We start from the raw sequence: 12,707 nt of genomic DNA, 5'->3' as shown, positions 1-12,707 counted from the left end.
GGCAGGTTATGAAGTGGATTCCTTGGACGTTTTTCCCACTGCTTTTTCCTCCCATCCTTCAGCTCCTCTCTCCATCTATGCCACTGCTTACAAAATATTGGGCAGGTCGTCATCTTTCCATTTCTAAAAGTTGTACTTGAAACCATTTACCTAAGATTGGGACTCAAACCCACATGGCAGGGACTCTCTGCTATGCTTTGTCGCTCAGTCATATCCAACTGGGACTTGAGCTGACCAAAACCCATGGTGCCTGGCTTTAGGACCTGATGAAGCTCGGGTTCTTGATGTCTCATTGAAAAAACACAGTGATAGGTAAGAGGTAGATTTGTTCAGATTCAGAGAGAAGCACACTCCACAGGCTGTGGGGCCTTGCAGAGGGCAAGGGGGCAGCCGTGGAATGTGGTATATTTAGTTTTTTATGAGCTGGGTGATTTAATATGCTAACGAGTGGGAGGATCATTTCAACAATTAGGGAACCACTCAATTGACAGTGCCTTGGAACTGTCCTGGCACCTCTGGGTGTGTCATTTAGCTTGCAGATAGAGGATCAAGGTTTAGTTGAATTTGACTTGTCATCTTGGACCCATTTGATTTTAATCGGTTTATGCTATGCCCTTGAGCTATGTCATTCTTTCAAAAGTTGTGCCCTGCCTCCTTCCCTCCTGTTTCATGCTCCTTTCCTTAGGCCCATCCCAACCCACAGTGTTGCCTCTACAATCTACTGGAGGGAAAACCAGAAAATAGCTGGCCCTTGGGAGGGAAATACTATGTAATATCCAATCCCTGTAGATATTCAGGCCTTCGTCTTCCATGTTTCCTACAGCATGTGCAACAACAGCATCTCTCAGTGAACCCGCTAGAGTAGTTGACAAGCACACAATGCCAGCTAGAAGTCCATCTGTGGGTGGCATCCCTTCAAGGGCAATTTAGCTTCCAGGGATGTTTACCACTTTGAGAGTTTCCCTGCAGGCCTTTTGGACCCAAACCCTTACCACCCTTCTCCTAAAGTTACAAACACACTCCTGGATCAAATCTCCACTCCATTTTTTTGAAACATCTGGTCTGTTGCCTCTTATCAATTTGTTCTTAAGCCAGTTACTAACTCCTACAACCAGGACCCTGCCCCCCTGTAGGCAACATAGCTCCACCCAGCTTATTATTAAAATACTCTTAAAGCCCCTAACAGGACCAGATAACCCACTCCTTTGTCACTATTTCTGTTATTACCTAAAGTGGGTCTATGACAGTGAAATTTTACCATTGGAAACATCCCAACCTGCTCTTATGGAGGACTAGGGGAGGAAATCAGTGACTCACATTTCCTCAGAACAATAAGAGGATAAGGCTTATGGCTGTTTCACCAGGTTCCCAGTCTCAGGGTACAGGCTTGGATTGCTTTACATCATGATATCTATTCCCATCCATGGTGGACAAACGAGCAATGTGTTAAAATTACAACCCTTAATCCTACACAGTACTGGTCACGCTGGAAACCTTGGGGATTCCCAAGTCCGGTCCTGGGGGTCCCAGGAGGTTGACTTGCCTCAACCTACCTCGGGATCTGGTCCTTGGAAGGTTGTCACACCTCAACCTGCTTGGCAATCTGCCAGTCCAGAGGTCTCAGGAGAGTGACACACCTCGACCTGTCCAGGGACCCAGTTCTTGGGAGGCCGACATCACTCAACCTGACCAGGGATTCTATCTCCCAGAGGTTGTCATGCCTCAACCTTCCTGGGGATCTGCAGACTTGACCCGGGGATACCCAGCTCTCAGGTTGCAACAGTACTGGGTAGGGTAAGCTTCAGGAAGGCTCACCCCTAAGGAAATCCGCCCATAAAAATAGAAGGAGGCCTATTAGTTTTTTTTTTTTTTTTTCCTTTTCTTCCCTGTCACCACTATCTTTCAAATGGGGCATAACAAATCCACTTCCTGACAGACACCCTTGAGATGCATCCTTGATAACTGGAAGTTATTCAATACTCTAACTCTAAGGAGAAGTTGCTTAAAATTCTTTCATACCATTGCGTGGCCATGGTATCCTCTGGGGGAAAAGGAACACTGGCCTGAGGATGTGAGTTTAAATTACAATACCATTCTGTGGCTAGACTTATTCTGCAAAAGACAAGGGAACTGGACAGAGATCCCATATGTCCAAATTTTCTTCCAACTAAGAGATATGAAGGAACTCTGTCTTAAGTATGGGATTGCTGTATGCCCTAAAAGTGAGCCTACTAGACAAATGGTGTTAGGCACAGATAACCAAGAGGAGGAAGCCCCCCATGAAGGCTCACCTTCCTTGGCTCCTGAGTTGCCTGGTGCTCCTTCCTTGTATCTAAACATGCCCCTAAATCCAGAAGCACCCCCTCCACAAAAGCCAACTCAAGTATGTCCCCCTTAGCTGAAAATGGAGGAGAATTTGGACCAACCCAGGTCCATAAGCCCTTCTCATCTTAGAACTAAGACAGATCAAACAAGACCTGGGAAGCTATACAGATGACCCAGGCAAATACATACATACATTCCAACACATTACCTTGGCCTTTGACTTGACATGGAAGGACATCATGGTCGTATTTAGTCAAACTTTATCTGACCCTAGGGTGCTAGGTTTTTAAAGGAAGCCGGCAGGTATGCTATGGGGCTTCATATGTTAAGCAATAAATACCCAGTGGGGGAAACTGTGGTCCCCTCCTCAGATCCTAATTGGAATTATAATGACCCTGAGCAAATCTGGGAAAGGGATTATTTTCTGATCTGTATAAAGGTAGAACTAAAAGCAGCCCAGCAAAACGTAATCAGCTCTGCCCGGGTCTCAGCAATAACTCAGGAGTCCAATGAGAACCCTATTGCCTTTCTGGAAAGGCTAAAAGAGGCCCTCCAAAAGTTTACCAGTCTGGACTTAGATGCTCATGAGGGACAGGTGATTTTAAAGGACAAATTCCTATCCCAGTGTGCATCAGATATCAAGATAAAGTTACAACAGCTACAGCAGAAGGATCCTGCTGCCTTTATAGATGAGGTGGTCTAGACAACCACCAATACCTTTTATAACAGAGAACAGGAGAGGGAGGTCAAGTCCCAGGACAGGGAGAGAAAGAAAGAGATAAGGCATGCCCAGATGCTGGCCGTTCTCCAGTGAAGCCCTATGGCAAACCCTGAGTCCTTAAAGGACAAGGCACAAGGCAAATGCATAATCTGTAGACACTGGGCCAAAGCGTGTCCAAACAGTGACAAATCTCCTAAAACAGCTTGCTACAAATGCCATCTGTTGGGACTTTGGGCAGCATATTACCCTCAGGACCCAAGGGCCTCAAGGTCAAACACCAAGCCTTCCCTAAGGATGGTTCAACAAGACTGAAGCTCCAGCCAGCCTGCCTGTCACAGATAACTATCACTGGGCTGGAGCCAAGGGTGCAACTGGAAGTGACAGGTAAGTCCGAGATTTTGGTTGACATAGGGGCTACCTATTCTGTCCTGACCTCTTACTCCAGAGGCTTCTCCCCGCAAACCTGTACCATTTTGGGTATTACAGGGAAAACCAATTACAAAAAGATTCATCTGAGTACTTCTTTGCTGCTGGGATGGACAAATATTTTCCCATCAGTTTCTGGTGGTCCCTGAGTGTCCTACTCCCTTATTGGGAAGAGATATACTCACTAAACTGGGGACCACCCTTGTGATGGAAAACTTTTCAGCCCCTGGAGCCCTGGCTACAACCAGATGCTGTAGCATCTGGCTACCACTGAGAAACCCTTTACACCCTCTCCAATAGGAAGGGACCAAAAACTATGGGAGGGCAAAATTAACCCCCAGGTGTGGAACCAAGGGACCCCTGGACAAGCCCACCAACTAGAACCAGTCGTCATTGTCCTTTGAGATCTCACTCAGTTTCCAAACTGGAAACAGTAGCCCCTCAGAAGAGAAGCTCAGGAAGGACTACAGCCTCTAATAAGTTAATTCCTTGCCTGTGGGCTATTGATCCCCACCAATTCACCGTGTAACACCCTGATCCTCCCTGTAAAGGAAAAGGATGGAATCTGGATCTCTGGATCATAAATGAAGCTGTAGTTTCCCTCCATCCCACAGTACCCAATCCCTATGTAATCTTTGGGAAAATCCCACCCAGGGCCAAGTGGTTTATAGCCCTGGATCTTAAGAATGCATTCTTTTGCATACCATTGGCTAAAGAGTACCAATATCTTTTTGCCTTTGAGTGCAAGCCTCCAGGAGAAAAACACCAACAGATGACTTGGACAGTATTACGTCAGGGGTTCAGAGATAGCCCCCACAGGTTTGGGCAGGCTCTTAGCTGGGATCTCCTAGATCTAGACCTGGGACCTAATGGGAAAATATTACAATATGTCGATGACCTACTACAGATGAGAAAAATGCCCAACGACATGCAATTCAGGTTCTAAACTTTTTGGGAGAGAGGGGATATAAAGTCTCCCATGCTAAGGCACAGATATTCGAGACAAAGGTCACTTACCTGGGAATTCAGATTTCACACAGGTCCAAGAGGCTGTCCTCTGATCGAGTACAAGGAATCCTCCAGTTACCCTCCCCCATGACTTGAAAACAATTGCGAGATTTTTCTGGGGGCTACCTGGGTATTGTTGAATCTGGATACCCAACTATGATCTAATTGCCTAGCCCTTATATAACAGCTTGAAGGGACAGGATGATTCAATCCCATTGATGTGGGGAACTCTGCAAAAGAAGACAGAGGCTACACTAAAACAAACCTTAACTCAAGCACTCACCTTGAGCTTGTCAGTCCCAGAAAAAGCATTCCAACTTTATGTCCATGAAAAGAAAGGAATAACCTTGGGAATGTTAACTCAAAGGTTGGGACCCGAGTCCCAGCCTTTGGCTTACTTATCCAAGAGGCTCAACCCAACTGCCTGGAGCTGGCCTCCCTGCCTTTGAAATCTTGCAGTTATTGCAGTCCTGATAAAAGATGCTTTAAATCTCTCTTTTGGGGGCAAACTAGCTATTTTTACCAACCACCAAGTGAAATAACTCCAAAATGGGAAAGACCATTTACAGATGTCTGATCAAAGGGTCCTCAGATATCAAGTAGTGCTGATGGAAAGTCAAGGCCTGATTATATCCCCTTATGAGGTTCTTAACCCAGCCACCCTCCTGCCTACCCCCGAGGGCTCTCTCCCCTTTCATTATTGCCTAGAAACCTTGGACCACTGGACAAAACCCCAAGAGGGATTGTCAGAAGATCCTCTGACCAATCATTAGGAAATCTGGTACACTGATGGAAGCAGCTTTGTCTTGGATGGAAAAAGAAGGACCAGAAATGCAGTAGTCTCTAATTTTGAGATGATAGAGGCTAAACCTTTGCCACCAGGTACTTCAGCTCAATTAGCTGAGCTCATAGCTCTGACTCGAGCTTTAGAACTGGGAAAAGGAAAAAGAGTAGCCATTTACACTAACTCCAAATATGCCCTTCTGGTGCTACATGCATATGCTGCTATTTGGAAAGAAAGAGGCCACTTGACCACCTGAGGGTCCCCAATCAAGTATGGTGATCAAATCCTCAGGATCTTGGAGACAGTCTAGCTGCCCACTGAGGTTTCAGTCTCCCATTATGAAGGACATCAAAAAGGGAGCACAGAAGTGGAACAAGGGAATCAAGCAGCCAATCAGGTATCTAAGAAAGCAGCATTACAGAACAATGACCTAATAGTGGTTGCCACCTTAGTTCCACAGACTAATTTGCCAGAAACTCCTTCATATACTGAAGGTGATACCCTTAAAGCTAAGATTGAGGGTTTTCAAGAAGATCATATAGGGTGGTTTCAAGAGGAGGGACTCTTTTTTCTGCCTGGGAACCTCCAGTGGAAGTTGTTTAACTCCTTACAAGCCACCATTCATTTAGGGGGAAAGGCCCTCCAAGGATTACTGGAAAGGTCCTTCAGAGGAACAGTCCTCCAAATGATTATAGGGCAAGTGGTCTCCTCTTGTTCCACTTGCCAATTAAACAACCCCCAAGGAGCTTGAAGACCCCAGCTGGCTCAGCCCAGCAATGACATGGGATCTACCCAGGAGAGGACTGGCAGATGGGCGTCACACAGATGCCAGTTTCTCAAGGGTATAAATACCTATTAGTCATGATAGATACATTCACAGAATGGATTGAAGGTTTCCCACCCAGACTGAGAAGGCTGAGGAGGTGGTAAAAAAACTGCTTTTTGAAATCATTCCAAGATTTGGTCTGCCCAGGTCATTACAAAGTGACAAAGGGACATCATTCACTTCTAAAGTCACACAAGGGGTCTCTAAAGCATTGGGCATTACTTATTATCTCCATTGTACCTGGAGGCCTCAATCTTCAGGAAAAGTAGAACGAGGCAACTAACTGTTAAAACCAGCAATAAAAAAGATAACCCAGGAGACTTCCATGGGATGGACAGAGTCTTTATCAATAGCTCTCCTCAACACCCATATTGCCCCTAAGGACCAGGTTGGTCTTAGTCCATATGAAATGCTATATGGGAAACCTTTTGTTTATGTCAATGACCTCTTCCTAGATCCAGAGGCTCAAACCCTCTGGTCTTATACCAAGGCCATCGGGCAATTCCAACAATTTATACACTTGTGGGTGTCAACCAGGACACAAAAGACTCTAAAGAGCCACCACTATATGCTCCAGAGACTCAAGTCCTAATTAAAGTCTGGAAAGATGGGTCCCCAAAGACTCAACTCCAGCTCACATGGATGGGCCCCTACCCTGTAATACTATCTACTCCCACAGCAGTCACGGGTACCAGGATATGACTCCTGGATTCACTACTCATGAGTCAAGCAGTGGAAGAAAACAGAAGAGAACACTCAATATACCTATGAGCCCCTGGGAGAGCTCAGATACCTATTCAGGACTATGAATGAGTGCCATTCTAATGAATATCCCAAAATTAAGTTTCTGGGGATAGATTTCTCAGGATAGCTCTGAAGAGCTAACACAGGTTGGCAGGGGCTGTACTCCAAAATAGACAGGAGATAGATCTCCTGATCCCTGAACAAAGAGGAACTTGAGCCATCTTGAATGAAACATGTTGTTTCTGGGTAAATACCTCCAGCTAAGTTAAAGAAAGTCTCCAGTCCTTAAGAAAAACATTCAGATAATGCAGGATCTTAAAGAATGAGCTGGAGAGTTCTTGGGTTGGCTGCAATATCTCTTTGGGGAATTGTTCTCCCTGCGAGATGTAATTTGGAGTTGGCTAATGCCCCTACTAATCCCTGTTATCACCATATTGATGCTGCTTTTGATTGCTCCATGTATTATCGATTGTCTAACCTGTTTTGTCTCTGCCCAGGTCAACAAACTACAACATGCAAGCCAGTTCAACAAGGATATATAAAACTATATCTGACCATGGAAAATATCACTCGCCCTTGGGTGGATACCACTATAAGGACTCTGAGGCTTGAGACTAGCAAGAGGGAGAGGCCCAATGCCCCTCGCCATCCCAGCTCACCAGGAAGTAGCCAGAGAGACCTCGATGCCCCTATTTCCAAAGAATTGGGTCTCCCATCTCTTGAGGGGGAATGTTAGGCTGTTAGAATAGGAAAAAGGAGTCCAAAATAGCAGTGGCTAAAAGACAAAGAAAGGAAAAAGCCTACAAAAATAGAACAAAAGAATAATGGAGGACCGGAGTGAGAACCTCAGATGAAACAAACAGCCCTCCTGGTTAGCCCAATTTACATAGGGCAGGTTCAGAGGGGAGGAGAAAAAACGTATGCAAAGAAGGAGCCAAAATTTAGCTCCTCTCTTCTTTTGGGTCAGCCGGCCCTCACACCTGGAGGATGTATTTTCTTTTGCTTGCCTAACAAAACTGAGCTGTAACCAAGCTGTAACACTGCTCCACCATTTCAAATTGTTGCTGTGGTGAGACAGAACTGAGGAAATTACACATTCCCCCAACATTAGTATACCCAAAAAAGAACCTGTAATTTTCCCTTCAGTTTGCTCCCAAATCATTGTTACTATTCCTGAAGACAAAAGGAATAGTGGCATTCTGGTACATTTTTTTCCCACTCACATCTAATCTTTCTATCTGTGGATTGTATCTTGAAATCCATTGAGAATCTAACCACCTATTACAATCTTTACTGCTACCACTCTGTGTCCTGCCTGGACTGTAGTAATTTTTAAACTGTCTTTCTATCCCTCTGTTACTCCTTCCATAATCCATCGTTCAAACCAGGGCTACACAAATGTATACAAATCTTCCAATGGCTGACCATCTCATTTAGACTGTAAACCCAAGCCGGTTCTGACTCTTCCTTCCCCACATATCCTACCCGCCCCCTTCTCCGCACCTCACAAGTACACTGGGCTCCATCATTATTGCCACATGCTCTCCACAAGCATACCAATATAACTTTCTCAGGTCCTTGATACTTCCATTCTGCCTGGGATGCTCTGTCCTCAGACATCCTCATAACTAGAAATCTCACTTGATTCAGGTTTCTGCAGGAGGGTCACCTTATCAGTGAGGCCTTCCCAACTACCCCACCTAAAAGAACAACTCTCCCCAGGCTGGTTCACTGTGCTGTTTGCTCACCTTGTTTTGCCGTTCTTTTGACAGTTATGGCCAGTAGACATTTGCATATTTATTTGTCCTTTTATTTTTGATCCCTATCTTCTGCTTGAGACTTTATTCATTGAAAAACCTATAGATCATATATAGCACCGCTTACATAATAAGCATCCAAATAAATATTTGTTGAATGAGGAAGTAAATGACTGAATAATTATGGGAAGAGCTTCTCAAAGAAACTAACTAATATTTCTGAGAACTCTCTAGGTGTTGTCTCGGCGTGGGGAAGGGGAACTATATATTCTCTTTGCCTAACTACTACTACTGAATATTATATTGCTTTTCTGATGGACAGAATTTATTCTACTTTTGGATATAGTTGGCTGCTATTAGTACACTATCAGAGAGGGGTTGGTCCGTTGCCCATCAGTCACTCTTCTTTTAAGCCTGACCACCAAAACTGAGACCAGACAGTGATATTTAACCTTAGATCACTGAAGACTGGATGACAGTGAACAAGATATCTGATACAGAAAATACTGCTAAATTAGGCTATATTAACATGAGAATCAAATATTGTTTTTATTATTAGTTGTAAATTTTAAATATTACTGCTTAGGCTACTTATTTACTATTTATTAGAATCTATAAAAAAAACTTTGACCACTTCCTGATCAGTGCTAGGATCCTAAAATAGTTTTGGTCCACTTAACACTGTTTTGGCTTTTGTGCTTTTCTTAATGTGTGTGTGTGTGTGTGTGTGTGTGTGTAAAATACAACTGACACTTGAACAAAATGGATTTGAACTGCATGAGTCTATTTATTTGTGGATTTTTCTCCAGTAGTAAATAATACAAGACTGCAAGGTCTGTGGTTAGTGCAACTGTGAATGTGGGACCATGGATGTAGGGAAACTGCTTGTGTGGAAGGTCAACCATTAATTATATGCAGATTTTCAAGTACATTGTTCAGGGTTCATTGTATTTTAATCTACATGCATTTAGCTCCCAGGCAACCATGTTTAATGCTTTGAACAGATATATTTATTTACATTTACCCTAATACTTACCCTTTTAGTTATTATATACTTTCTTGCAACCAAGGTTATTTTCCTCTAATCTGAAAGAATTAACGTTGCTTTTACAGTTGGTTTATTGGCAGTATATTTTTATTTTTCTGAAGAACTCTTTATTTTGCTTCTTTTTGGTAAATATATGTGTGTGTGTGTGTGTGTGTGTGTGTATACTTTTTTTTTTTCCCCTGCAGCTAAGATTATGAGTGGGCCATTAATTTTCTTTTAACAACTCAAGATTGCCTTTTGGCTTCCCTAATTTTTATTTAAAAACTCAGCTTTTATTATTTTCTTATTTTGAAAGTAATTTGCCTTTTAACTCAGGCTATTTATAATATTTGTGTCTTTGGTTTTTAGCAGTTGCATTACGTTTTAAATGCTTATTTCTTTGAATTTGCAGTTTGAAATTTGTAATGTTTCTTAACTATTTTGAGAAAGCTGGTCTACTATTTTGACAAAATTGCTGCATCTTTCTTTCATTGACATTTTGTGACTCTACATTTACATGTTTGTTAAAACATTTCACCTTATTTTATATGTTGCTTGTGCCTTTTTTGTATTTTTCCATCTTTTTATAACTTCTTTCTGTACTTCAACTTGATAGTTTTTTGTTCTTTCCCAGTTCCCTAATTTTCTCTCCTTCTGTGTCTGTTATTTATATTGTACTTGATTTTTATTTATGTGATACTTTTCAGTTTGAGAAAATCCATTTGATTCACTTCTATAGATTCCAGTTACCTAATTAAAATTTCCATCTTTCTGTTTTCTTGATCATATCATTTATGATCATTTTAAGCCAGTGGAGCTGATAACTCAAATATCTGGATTTCCTATGATTTTATTTATCTTCTCTACTTATTCCTTGTATTTTGGTCATTTAATCCTGCTTTCTATGTGAGATGATATGTGTTTTGGAATTTCAAACATTTTGTATGAAAAACTAATACTCTAAATGAAGTTATATCCCTCCAGAAAGAATTTTATTTACTCATAAAGTTAGAATACTGGCAGCTCATTTTAATGCAATCAAGGCTGAGTTTCAGACTTTGTAAAGGGATGTTCTTTCTCTGATTTGCCTTACTCCTGAAGCATATCCATGAAAGGGTCTCAACTGAAAGACTGGACTGCTTCATAGGACTCTCTACTTTTTCATGCTCTGAACTTCAATCTCCAGCTCTTCTTCATTTGTAGACTGTAGGAATTCCTCCTCAGACTCTTAGCACCTTGCCAGCTCATTTTGCTTTTCTCAGGTCACAGAATGCTGGAGTGGGCAGTCACCTTGACAAATGATTGCAGATAGAATACTAGGTTGAGCTCCTGTAATCTCTTTCTGTAGGGCATGATAGCTATTGCAGACATATCTGTGGGCTTTAAATTCTGTCTCTCCAGCCCAGCAAACTCTGAGCACTCTTTTTGATTGACCTCAGTCCCCAGTATAGTGTACTGGAATATATCCTGAGGGAATATAAGAGGTTCATCTTAATGTGCTTCCATTCTCTTCAGATTTTAGCCTATCCATTTCTGGTTGTACTGTTTTATCTGGACACTTTCAAACAGCTTACAGTTATTTTTGTTTGTTTGTTTTTTGGGTTTTTTTTTTTTGGTGGGTTAGTTAGCTTGTATTTTATTGAGACTTTTGTTACTCCAGAAAGGCTGAGGAAAGCTGACCAGACAATTTGGATTTAAATAATATTTTATACAGGTCATCATGTCTCCAGTTCACATTTTTCTAGAAAAATAACTAGTTCTGGTTTTTAGTTCTGCTAAAAGAGACCTCTTGGGCATTGAGTCTAAACACCTTTTAAACTTTGATTCAGGTCCCCCCCCCCCCTCATTTAACACATATTGATAAATTTTAATTTTTGTGTTGTTAAAGAATCTAGTGCAGTAGTTTTGTCAGATATATGAGGTAGGTGGATTCTATGGGAAAAATACTATTTATAACTAAAAAAAATAGTTTTATCTTATATTTATCAAGGCTATACAATTCTGAGGGCCTGCAATTATCAGGAGTCCCCTACTTTGTATATATCTATTCAAATTTATTTTCTACCTCTTTTCATTGACACAGTTTCTTCATAGACTTTAACAGAGGAGCTCCCAAACTTGTAAAGTCACTGTCAGTATTTTTTCCCTAAATTAAGGCCATCTTTTCTTTTGGAACTAAGGTCAGGCTTGGGAACATAATACTAATCTTTACTATGACTGTCTCTCTGCATGACCATGAAGCTGCTGGGGAGGAAAAAAGCAAAGCAACAAAGCAGGTCAATGGCATTATATATGAAAGGAAAATCCTCTTTGCAGGCTCCCTAGAAAATCAGACACCATGTCAGGATTAACTTGACACCTGATAAAGCAGAAAGTTATTGAAGTGAGCTTTCCACATAATATGGTTTTCTAATTTTACCTTTCCCCCTAAAAGAATAGATTTTCAGCTAAACGAGGTTGAATTACTGAGAAAATGAGTCAAAGTAAATAACTATCAGTTAAGGATGGTGAAGAAATTACTGATAATGATTAATATCTGGCTTTAGAATCATAGTGCTTAAATTTAAATCTTCGATTTAAAACCTATTGACTTTAATAAATTTATTCAAACTTCCCTTCTAAACTTCAAAATACTTCTCCCAAAATAGGCATATACCATCCATATATAAAGTTCTATACTGTTTAAATAAATAAAGCCCCGAATAAAATAACTAACACACAATAGGCTCTCAACAAATGTTAGATATCATGTTCATTATCTCCTCAGTGCCCATTACTAGGGATATAAGTGGTATAATATAAATTACCTATTTTCAAAAAATCAAAAATGCTTCTTGTAGTTTCAGATTCCTTTTACATTCTATTTCCCAATTAAGAGTGTTATGTTAGATTTAATTTACATCTTCCCTTAATCTATTTTTTTTTTGAAAATCAAGTCAATAGAAGTAACATTTGATTTTGATTAAGGAAGCAGTCTATTAAAATGTTGTTTTCTCTGCTGATGCACAGATCATAATTATCTTGTCATGTGTCACTAAAAGCACTGACAAGGTGGTAATAAAGCTTTGCAAGTTTAAAATAAGCTCAGC

This window comes from Dama dama, chromosome 33 (assembly GCF_033118175.1).
Source record: "Dama dama isolate Ldn47 chromosome 33, ASM3311817v1, whole genome shotgun sequence".
NCBI lineage: Eukaryota > Metazoa > Chordata > Mammalia > Artiodactyla > Cervidae > Dama > Dama dama.
This window is presented reverse-complemented; position numbering follows the sequence as displayed.